General features: G+C 35.4%; 1 protein-coding gene and 1 pseudogene across 4 annotated transcripts in view; both read left to right on the top strand.

The window, feature by feature from the left end:
• CAMKMT (calmodulin-lysine N-methyltransferase) overlaps positions 1 to 12,395 on the top strand; it is a 354,956-nt gene that overhangs the window by 224,016 nt on the left and 118,545 nt on the right. The gene's annotated exons all lie outside the window — the stretch shown is intronic.
• LOC111740690 lies at positions 2,516 to 2,634 on the top strand (annotated as a pseudogene).

The raw sequence follows: 12,395 nt of genomic DNA, 5'->3' as shown, positions 1-12,395 counted from the left end.
TTCAGTATTTTATTTTAAGATTATCTTTCATCTTTTTCTTTGAACATAAATGTCAACATGTCTTTGTTTCTCTACTTCATTCAGGTACTTAATTTACTTCATTTAGTAAAACCCAATCCCCAACTCTAACTTTTTCTGGCCATACCAACCATTTTTGCAGGTATTTCAGAAGAGGAAATTACATGTAAAAAGAGTGCTTCCCCACTTATTCCTAGGCTTGGAAAAGAGAAGTTAATCAATGAAAAATTTAGCTTATTTTTGCTTGTGGGTGGCATAGAGTTCCACTGAGGTGTACAAAGGCCATTAAAAGCCCTTTAGATAAGATTCTTTGTAAGAGACTTCTAATATGGTTATAAGGTTCTTAATTACTAAGTGCTTGTTGACCATTGTAATTTTAAAAAATTTAGTTTCTGAAATTACAAAATTTGTTCTGATGGGCTAATTCTCTTGTCTTCCTAACTGTCCTAATTTAGTGTTTCTCTGCTTGCTGAGGAGGAACGGGGGAGAAAGGTCTCATTTCCAGAAAGATGGATCAGAATCACTCATAGAGCTTTTAATGCCCCAGCTCTTCCCTCCCCTCCCCTTGCTGAATTGAGAACTGCTATTGTTAGTGAACTCCTGCTACTGATGGAATCATCAAACATCTGATGAGCTGGGAGTGGAAAAAAGGTTTAACACCACTCTCAATAGTATATTCATGTAAGACTCTCATGAGAAAGAAGTTGTTAAGTAAAGTTGCAGTGCATCTAGCTGACTTTCAAAGGCATCTTAGCCTAAGATGTTGACTATCGAGAAAATAAAAGATCAGAGAAAATAATGATCTCTCTTTCTCCACTAAGAAAGAAGACTTTTTTTTTTTCATCTCTAGAATAGATTAGGGATGATGATATGTTTCTTACCAGAGAAATGAGTTTATTCCTTTAGTGAGGATTTATTGAGCATCTACTTGCTATTGCATTGTGCAAATCTCTGAGGGACAAAGGAAACAAAAATTTAAAGTGTATCGGTCCTCTGAGAGCTTATAGTTTAGTTGAAAAAAAGGGCACATAGATATAAAAGAGTTAAATTATGCAAAAGATAATATTTGATTAAGCATTAGTATTTGGGATGAAAAGAGTCTAAGAAGCAAAATGAAGCCAAGAATAAGGGGCAAAAGATTTCTGAAGAAATTTGGGGCTTCTCCTATTTGGGATGTAGTAATGCTATCATGTGAAGTTGATGACCCTCTCCAAAAACTCTGAAGTTTCCTCCATATTTGTGATTCACAAGAAAATTACTCAAATTATAAAAATCTACATTTTCAGTGAACAAAAACTGTCAGTACAACCAAGATAATGTAACCCTTGAATTAAACTGACAAGCTTACACTTGCAACCTATTTGCTAAAAATAAATGAAACATCTCAAAATAAAAATAAGGTATGAGTAGTAAGCCCCAACTGCGTTGTTATTAAGTGGGAATAAAAAAACACCACCGTTTTTAACCTTCCTGTGTTGGAGATCCTATGGAAAATAGATGAAAGCGATAGAGCCTTTCTTCCTGAAAAATACTTATATTTACATATAGAATTTTACACATAGTTCAGGGATTCGCGGACCCTTGGAAGTGGATCCATCAACTCCATTTTTGAGAATCCTGTCATATAAGAATAAAAGAGAACCAAACTCTTGTAATCTTCTCAAGTAGTGAGAAGGGTATTAGGCTTAAAGCTACAAACATTTAAGAAGCTGGGTTCAAGAAACAATGCTAGTGGGCAAAATAAGGAGAAGTAGGTCCAGAAGGATAATCAGAGCAAAAGCGGGGTGAGCTTAGGGAGGGTGGCGGTGATAGGATGTTATCTGAGGCTGGGCTTGCGTATGTTTCTGAAGGTATATTTCCCAGTTAGCCTGAATCCATTTAAAGAGTATATACTTAGATACTTTAGGAGAATATGGATCGATTTTGACTAAAATTAATAGTGATAAATAAAGAAATTACAAAGTAAGTTACACTATCTTTAGTAGATTTAATATAAAACCTGGGTTCTGAAGGACCTACAATAGGGAGTTTAAATTCTTTCCTTTAGCCCATTAAGCCTGGTAACTTTCAAATGAACTGTATACGATGCCTTAATATTACCATTTGTAATTTTAAAAGCCCTTTATTTAACTTTTATGCACTAGAATTGTGTTCGAAAACTAACAGAAAGCCATTGTCATTAAAATGATCAAAACTTGATAATATTGCACAAAAAAGAAAGTTAATTTATGGGAATGATCATTCATGAAATAGAATAACCAGAATATTTTGCCACTTTAAAAGGGAATAGCTGTCAGCATATGCGATCAATAAAGTTTCTCAGAAAATTTCTGATATCTTCCTGTGAATCAATAAAGATGACATCACATTCATCACCGTCACTCTAGTTGTTAGGAATAATGTATTTATTGAGTAAAGACAGTACTTCAAAAAATCAGAGAGGAGAGTTAACTTTGAGGAAGTACAAATTGTGGAATTTTAATATAGTAATTTCCTCATCCACGGCCATGCTACCCTGAACAAGGGCAATCCCGTCTGATCTCAGAAGCTAAGCAGGGTCAGGCCTGGTTAGTACTTGGATGGGAGACCACCTTGGAAGACCAGGTGCTGTAGGTGTAAAAAAATGAACGTCAGAGAGAAGTGTCAGAGAGTCGGGGTAAGAGAGGAGTGATCAAGGTAAGAGATGATTAGCACCTCAACTAGGTTGTGGCTGACCAAAGAAATGGAGAAAAGGAAACAGATTGAGAGAGATTTAGAAGGAAAAGAACCACTAGAACTTGGTGATTGCTTAGATGTGATAACTAAAGGAAAATGAAGACTCCAGGTAATTCCCAGGTTTCTGCCTTGAGTCACTGGATGGATGATGATGCTATTTGCTGAGAAAGATACACTCTTGGGGCTGTATTTAGGTAAGACGATGAAAGTGCTTTAGGACATACTATGTTTGAGAAGCAATTGGATGTTCTGGGCAGAATATAGTGTATAGAGTAGAGATGATATGTTCACTTCAATTCTTGTTGGTATTTTAAAGTGCTGTAATGTATTTTTACAAACATACCTAAGATACCTCTTCACATACCAATTTATTTTAGACCTGAAAAAAAAAAAAAATTGCGTTTATCTGCCAGGCAATTGTTCTCCATGAAAGGAGAGCTCTAGTGATTGCTTGTTCCTTTGTTGTCTCTAATTCTAATATTTTAAAGCCCACTTTTTTTTTTACTATTGTCATTTGATTTAGATGACTTAAAAGCTTTTCTATCACAAGCCATATGTATACTAAAAGAACAACCTTCAACAATATTTTTTTGTATGTGATTCACCAGAAAGGTGATCATTTCTTGATCACAAGCAGTAATGTTTCTTGTCCTCAGTTCAACCTCATTATAACTATACATTTGAACAAACTAAGATATTCTCTGAAATGAGTCACCTCATCCCAGGGTTCAGCTGACATGAAGAATTACCTTATTTTAGTCAGAAAGCCTTAATTAGATTAGGTTGGCCTTTCTGGACTTTACATGTTGCTACATACACGAGTTAAAAACCTTGATCTATGCATATCATACAAATCGGGAGAAAACAAATGAAAGCAGAAATGAACTCTTGTTTCTGTGTGCAGCTGCTTTGATGAAGACATTTCAATAGAAACTGGAAAACCAGAAGCACAAAACGAAGGAGATAATAGCCAATGAAGGGGAGAAGTGATTAATTCAGATCAGGAAAAAGCTGAGAGTTCAAAGAGACTATGATGAAATTATTAGGGGCTGTTGGAGATGTAATCCATATCTCCCTGTCACATATGTCCTATGTGATAGTACTGTGAATGTCATGGAAGAAAATTAGTGCCTTACAAAATAAACATGTTTAAATTTCATGAAAAATACCCAAACAAGAGACTGATATACATACTTTCAGAGGTGGGCACATTCGTCTCTATAGGGAAATTCATGCACTACATGGTGAGAGCAGCTGACAATCAGGAAACAAAGTCATGTTCTAGTGGAAACTTTTATTAATATTGACCCATAATTGTAGCTCTGTAGAAGTTTTTATCTTATTCTATTTCTATAATGTCAACATCTTGGTAATATGATATGATAATATTATATGATAATGCATCTCAATTATTATTGTTGGATTGCAAACAAAATATATTCTAAACATACACTCTTTAGATAAGAGAAAAAACCTAAGCTATGCTGTTTTCCACTCCTGAAATAAAGTAAACCCGGGTTATACAATTTTCTCTTTCTCTAAAAAAAAAAACACAAAGAAATCTTGATTAAATTTTAAGCTATTTTGGAATTCTCTATAAATTTTTTAATAAAATTATGATATGAAAACTCTAAAAGAGTTTTAATCATCAGGATGGGAGGCTTGAGTATGGGATGTAAATGTAAACATTTCTTTGCTATTTCCCAATAATTTACATTGTTCTCCAAGCTCGCTGAGCTATAAGTCTTAGTTTTGAAGTTCCCTGGACTTCAACCTCATTACAGCCTGATCTGCTGTCTGTGAATGGGTGAGGAATACCTCTTCAATGAAAAGAGTGTTGTGACTTTAAAGAATACAATGCATTTTCCTTGAATGAGCATTCATGATTTTTCTGCAGAAAGGTAGGTGACATGGGACAACGGATTACTTTGTTTTGATTGAGGATTCAATTAATGTTACGATACCAGTGTTTTGTCTGTAAATAGGCAACAAATAAGTGTGAGATCCTCAAATGCAAAAATGGGATAAAGGTGGCTTATATAACAACCAAATATAGCAGAAGCATATAAATTTCAAAACTTTTTTTTATTCAGATATAAAGAAAGTATCATATCGGAGCTGGTTTTTAAAAATCTCCTGTTTCTCCTATGCAATGCTTTATATACAGTTTTAATAGACTACTTTTATTAGATAAATTTTCATTTAAAAGTAAAAAACGAAAAGATGTTCTCTGCTTCAAGCAGCAGGTGTGTTTTTAATCTTTAATAGGTCACCTTCCCAAGTGCAAGCAGGCAAGCTGTTATTGATCAAAGAGGTTTTGTTGGGTAGCTCTCAGATTATTGAGTGACAAACTTTATTGAATTTGACTTAACAGAAGTCAGAAGACAGCTGAAGCATAAGAGCTTGCACTGCCATCAGAGTCATTTTACGACAGCCAGGGAGCAAAGCTCAGAGATGGATACTGAGCTCTTTGCTGGCCCTTGGAGATTAACTGAACAGCCTTCCTACCAATTCCCAAGCCTGTCAGCAGAACCAATTAGATTTTCAACCAGTAGACAAGAAGGGTGGCACTTGGGGACCTTTTTGCTTTAGGTCGAAGGCTTTTCAGACTGCGATGAGATGACATTGATGATGACACGTTGAGCATTGGTTGGTTTTAAGACAAGTTAAATTAGCAGTCTTGAAATGATTCCAACTGTCTCCTGACTTCTCACTGTTGCCATATTCAGTGGATCCTGTCAGGAGCAAGTTGATGACTTAATAGTCTTTCTTGAGTGGATTTGAGCACTTTGGCTGTGTGTTTATGTGTAGTTGTCATGCTTAAAATATTCATATGAAGGTTTGAAATATTTATTTGAAGGCGCCTTTTGCAGAGTTCAGCAGTAAGGCTCTCAGTGCTTCTACCTACTTTTTATTTTATTTTTTGCTTCTCTAAGCAGTTATTTTGTACAACTACCTTTTATTCTGTTTCATATATAATTGACGACAATGTTTCATGTAGTTATTGATTACTTCATTTATGATAAAGTTAAAGAGCTTTTTTGACATCGTTTCTCTCCTGGACTACTGTAAATTCAGATCTACTTCTCATAATAGTTTAATTAGGGGGATCATTTTATAAACTATATAAATGTCTAACCAATGTACTGTATACTTGAAACTAATAAAATAAAAATTAAAAAACAATCTTTTATGAATCATGGGGCTCATAAAGGGTACTGACCATAGGTTTTACTCCATGACCTTTTATCCAAGAAGTCCGAGGCAGCTTTGAATGGAAGGGATGTAAACACAAGGATGGAAGCATATTTAATACTAATGCAATTTAACTTGTCTTAAATAGTGGAAACAGGATATCTTTGAGAAACTTCATTTTTGATGTTGAAAAAGTTGTATGGGATACTTGTTTGAAGTATTGACTATTACTCAAGTCTGTGTCTGCACTTAAAGATTACTGAATGGTCTTAATATCTACTAACCTCAGAAAATTGTTATGGAGTGTACTTCTACATTATATATATCATTGAGATTTCTAACTTAAAGTTTTTGATAATTAGTGGAGTTACCTTGCATATAACTCATTTACAATAATTCACAATTTGTTGTACCTAACACATTTTTTTCATCTTATTGAAATGTAGTAGACGACTAGTTGCCTGCATTTACATTGTACAATTCAATGAGTTTTTTTTTCAGTTAATCATCTTCCCTATGCTATTCTCTACATCCCCATGTCTACTCTGCAACCATCCACCTGTACCTCTCAATTCCTTTGTCCTCTTTTTTCCTCTCAATCCCCGTCCCATCTAGTATCCCTCAGAATATTCTCTGTATCTATGAGTTTATTTCCGCTTTTGTCATTATTATTGTTGATCTTGTTCTTTAGATTCCACATGTATGTGGAATCATGTGATATTTGTCTTTCTCTATCCGATCCATTTCATTCAACACGATACCCTCTAGGTCCATCAAGGCAATATCTTTTTCCATCCCCTTCCTTTCAGTCTGTATGTGTCTTTTAATCTGAGATGAGTCTCTTGTAGGCAGCATATGTAGGAGCTTGTTTTCTTATCCATTCAGCCATTCTGTCTTTTGGTTGGAGCACTTAATTCTTTTCCACTTGAGGTACTTGTTGATAGGAATGTAGTTGTTATCATTCTTTATTCCTGTTTTTGATACATGTTTTTTCTTCTTAAAGAAGTTCCTCCAACATTTCCTGTAATACTGGCTTGGTGGTGGTAAATTTCTTTAGCTTATTTTTGTCTGGGAAGCTCTTTATCTGTCCTTCAATTCTAAATGGTAGCTTTGCTAGATAAAGTATTCTTGGTTGTAGATTCTGGGTTTTCATCACGTTGAATATTTTGTGCCAAGCCCTTCTGTCTTGCATAGTTTCTTTTGAGAAATCAGTTTCCAGTCTTACAAGTGCTCCTTTGTAGGTAACTAACTGCTTTTCTCTTGCTGCTTTTAAGATTCTCTCTTTGTATTTAACCTTTGGCATTTTAATTATGATGTGTCTTGGTGAGGGCCTCTTTGGGTTCCTGGTTTTTGGGACCCACTGAGCATCCTAGGGTTTTATGTCTATTTCCTTCACCAGGTTAGGAAACTTTTCCATCATTATTTCTTCAAATAGCTGTTCAACATCTTGTTTTCCTTTGAGTAACCCAATGACACGGATATTTTTACCTTTAATAGTGTACCATAGGCTCCTTAAATTATTATTATAGTCTTGGCTTCTTTTTTTCATGCCATTCTGGTTGAATGTCCTTGGCTTTGCCATCCTTTATATAGGTCATTTGATTCTCTTCTTTATTCACTTTGTTTATTCCATTTAATATACTTCTCATCTCAGATAATATGTTCTTCATTTCGGACTGGTTCTTTTTTATAATTTCCATTTCCATTTTTATATTTTTTATCTCTTTGTTGAAGTTCACATTGAATTCATCTACACTTCCCATAAGTTCATTGAGCATTTTTATAACCAGTGTTTTGAACTCTGCATCTGTTAGATGGCTTGACTCCATTATTTCTGGATCTCTGTTCTATTCTCTCATGTGGTTTCTGCTTCTTTGTCTTCCCATTTTGGCTGCCTTTCTGTGTCTGTTTCCATGTACTAAGCAAAGCTTCTAAGTCTTCTGGTCTTATTAGTACAGCTTTGTGTAGTAGGTATCTAGTGGCATAGTCCTTAGAGGGGTTCAGCTGCAGGCCAAATTTAGCCCAAGCCTGTGCCTTACCAGGGCCACCTGTTAAGATTCAGCAAGCAATCCACGGATGCTGTGCTTATAGTTGCCTCAAGAGGCCACGCCAGAAACCATGGTCAGCTGCCACCAGTGTGAGTCTTGGCGCTGCTCAGCGAGGAGCACCGGCCTTGCTGAGGATACACTTGAATGTGGCTTGGGTGGGGCCACAAGTTGGAGGAGGCAGAGTTTCAGGGAGTCCTCTGGGCGGAGCAACATCTGTCATCTAGTTCAATGACGTCTCTGCTTGGTGGTGCTGAGTCTGGGCACTGGGAGAAAGGAGGGCTCAACAGATGAACAATGGATAGTGCCGGTACTTCTGCGGGGCGGCGGGGGTGGGGGGAGGGAGAGCCTCACCACAGCCCTCACTCGGACAACTCAGTGTCGCCCTGTAAGTCCCTGCGCAGCCGAACTGGCACTGGTGCTCAAAGTGAGCAGCAGGTCCATCACCAGGAAAGTCTGCTCGCGGACATGGCCCTTTTAAGAGGCGTCTGCAGCTGCTGGCTGCCCCTGCTGCAGCCTCTGTTCCAGCCTCTGTCCCAGCCTCTTTCCCACTCAGTCACTTGGGACCAGGCAGCCCCGCGTCCTCGCACCATCCTACCTTCTGTTGTTGCAGAGTGATTTCTTAGATTTCTCCCTAGTTGTATGGCTTGTTCCTCTAGATCCCAGGTGATTTTTCCTTGCTGTTTGCTCCTTATTTCTGTCACAACTTTGATTTGGTTGCCAGAGGGATGAACAGAACCTCTATCATCTAGGCCATTTTTCCCCCTCCCTTAACACTTACATTTTTATAAGCAAGAATGATTTTAGCTGATTATATTTGTGTAGGTGTGTACATATCCATCTGCAAATATTTATATTTATATTTCAAGTACATTAATATTTATAATTTATGTTTGGTCATGAAGTTCTATAATTTCTACAGTTACATTCTGGTGCTATTACTTGGTAATCGCTCGCCCCTCAGAAGGGGTGAAAATGAAAATATTTTACATGTATAAATTCCTTTCAGGCTACTAGAAAGTACTCTTTTGCTGAGCTAGATTTAAAATTTTGTAGCTAGCACCTTGGTGACCTATAGTGGTTAAGTCCTTTTTGTAAACCTTGATTTACAAACAGAGCATCTTTGATGTATATATTTAACATTGAATCTGTGAATCTGACCCTATGGTTTCATATGTGTATACTGCTCTGGATAGCAGTTATAATATGTAGGCAATAACTCTTTCTTCAGATCATGTTTTCAAGTGGATTCTTCTACTTTTTAAGATAAGCCACGTTTGGTCAGAACCCCATGTAATCATTACCCAGTCCTAACAAGCACCAATTCATGGCAAATCTTGCCCATCAAAAGGCCCATTCATTCTTTCTCTTATATTGTTTTGAAGCAAATCCTAGATAGTCATATAATTTTATTCATTAATATTTCAGTATCTAACTAAAAGATGACATAACAACCATATTATTAATACCTCTAAAAAGATTTACAATAATTCCATAATATCATCAAAGATAAAGTCAGATGTCATTTATTGTTGTTATCCAGAATTACCAATGGTTAAAATTTTGATACATTTCTTTCCTTTTTTCTAAACACACGTTTTCCTCCTCAAAGCTATTTTCATATTGTCTTTTGATGCTTAGTTTTGACTTCTCATCCTGCCCACCGAGTTAAGCATTTCAATAGCACTCTCATCAGTACTTTTAAAACTTTCATCCCTTGACCTTCTTTTATGCTTACTCATCTAATCGCCAACTGCATATAAAGCTAACAATTGGTTTTCTCTGCTCCTAGACTACTAACTGCTGCTGAAGAAAAATGCATAACTGTTGATGGCATCATTACACATTTATGATTTCCGGCCTCAAGTGGCCCCTTGGTACCACCTGGTGGTCATTTTCCCCATTCCTCATAATCTATTTCTTCATGGGGAATAGATTGTTAGAAGGGCAAGAATGGAATGGGGAAAGGTTGATAAAAATTATTGTGTTATTCTAATTGAGAGATCATGGTGATTTGGATTGTGGTGGTAGCATTAGTAATAGTGTGAAATAGATGAATTCAAGATGTAATTTGGAAATAAAAGACAGGATATGCTGATGGATTGGTTGTGAGGGGTTGATGAAGGAAAGATATGAATCAAGTATGACTTCTAAGTTATTGGCTTACACAATAGAGTAGAGGTGGGGCTATTTATATGTTATTCTCTAGCAGAATTCTCAAACGCCAGGCAAAGATGAAGATAAAGAGTAATCCTAGATAAACTACAGTCATTCATTTTGGTTTCAAAATGGCCTTAGTTTCTCATTCCTCATAGTATGATAGATGGCAAGGAAAACTTCTACTTAGTCTAGCACCTTTTTTAACTTTAAAAATCAACTTTATAAAAATATTTATATACAAGGTATCCATTTAAAATCTACATTTCTATGAGTTTGAACAAACGTACACACCTGTGTAACCACTGCTACAGTTGTTTATAAAATGTTTCCCTCACTCTGTAAAGTTCCCTCATGTCTTTTTGTGGTCAAACCCTAGCCCGGGTTCTAGCCCCAGGAAACTGCAGATCAGTATATTGTCACTATAGATTAGTTTAGCCTGTTATAGGATTCTATATAAATGAAATTACATAGTAGGTACTCTTTTGTGGCTACCTTTCTTCCCTCAAATCGTTATTTTTCAGTATTCATCATTGTGTATCAGTAATTCAGCCTTTTTAATTTTGAAGTAGTTTTCCATGGTATGAATATACTACTACAATTTGTTTATCCATTCACCTGTTGCTAAACAATTGGGTTGTTTCCAGGTTGAGGTGATTGTGAATAAAGCTGTTAGGAACATTTAGGAACATTTGTGTACAGGTCCTTTTATGGGCATAAGTTTTCATTAATCTTGCACAAATATCTAGGAGTGGAATGGCTGAGTCATACAGTATGTATGGTGTATGTTTAACATTTTAAGAAACTGCTAAACTGTTTTCCAAAGTGTTGGTACCATTTTACATTCCCACTGATAGTGTATGAGTTTCAGTTGCTTCACATCTTCACCAACACTTGGTAGGATAAGATTCTTAAATTTTAGCCATTATAGTGGTTATGTAATGTTGTCTCATGATTTCAGTTTGCATTTCCCTGATGTTTAAATATCTTTCCATGTGTTTGTTGGCCATTTGTAAATCTTTTGTAATTATGACAATTCTCTTTAAATTTTGGTGCAGTTTTTAATTGAATTATATGCCTTTTTTTTAGTGAATTACAGGACTTATTTATGTAACCTGGAAGCAAGTCCTTTGTTATATATATGTGTTGCAAATACGTCCCAGTCTTGGCTTGCCTTTTCATTTTCTTAATACTGTTTTTTGACAAGCAGTTTTTAATTTTGATGGGAGTCGAAGTTATCTTTTTATTTTTTTTTCTTTCATAGCTAATGTCTATTGTGTCCTAACAAATCTTTGCTTACACCAACATCATGAAGATTATTCTCTTACATTTTCATCTAGAAGTTTTAAATTTTTAGCTTTTCTGTCTAGAAATGTTATACACTGGATTTTATTTTTAATATGATGTGAGGCAAGAGTCAAAGTTCTTTTTTTTTTCCATTCTGAGATCCATTTGTTACAGCATTATTTGTTGAAAGAACTGTCCTTTTCCTCAATAAGTTAACTATGTAACTTCACACTCCAATGCCACACACTTTCTTGATTACTATAGATTTGTAAGTCTTGATATTATTTAATGTAAGTCCCCTAATTTTGTTCTCTTTTTTTCTAAAATGGTTTGGATATTGTGGGTTCTTTATATTTCATATAGATATTAGATTCAGCTTGGCAATTTTTATCCAACAAAAAACAGGCTGCTGTTTTAATTGGAATTGTGTGGAATCCATAGATAAGTTTGGAGAGAAGTAACATCTTAATATTATTGAGACTTTCCATCCATAATCATAATATTACATTCTATTTAATTCTTCTTTAATTTCTATCAGTTATGTTTTGTAGGTTTTAGTAAACAGGTCTTGCACATCCACCCTGATGTGCATACTTATTCCTATTATTTATGTTTTTTAACAAATGCTATTGTTAATAGTATTGTCATTTTATTTTCCAAATGTTTATTGCTAGCACGTAGAAATACAATTATTTTTTGTATTTTGACCTCGAATGCTGTGACATTGCTAAATTCACTTGTTAATTCTAATAACTTTCCTGAAGATTTTATAGAACTTTTGATATATAAAATCATGTCTTCTATAAATAGAGACAGATTTACTTTATCCTTTCTAGTCTGTATGCCTTAATTTCCTTTCCTTACTTTATTACACTGGCCAGGGCCTCCAGTGCAACACTGAATAGAAGCATTGAGAGTGGTTATCCTCGTCTTGTTTTTGATCTTAGGGGAAAGCATTTAGTCTTTTACTACAAATTA

Source organism: Pteropus vampyrus, unplaced genomic scaffold (genome assembly GCF_000151845.1).
Source record: "Pteropus vampyrus isolate Shadow unplaced genomic scaffold, Pvam_2.0 Scaffold66, whole genome shotgun sequence".
Classification (NCBI taxonomy): Eukaryota; Metazoa; Chordata; class Mammalia; order Chiroptera; family Pteropodidae; genus Pteropus; species Pteropus vampyrus.
Note: the sequence above shows the minus strand (reverse complement) of the source record. Positions and strands in the feature narration are given on the sequence as shown.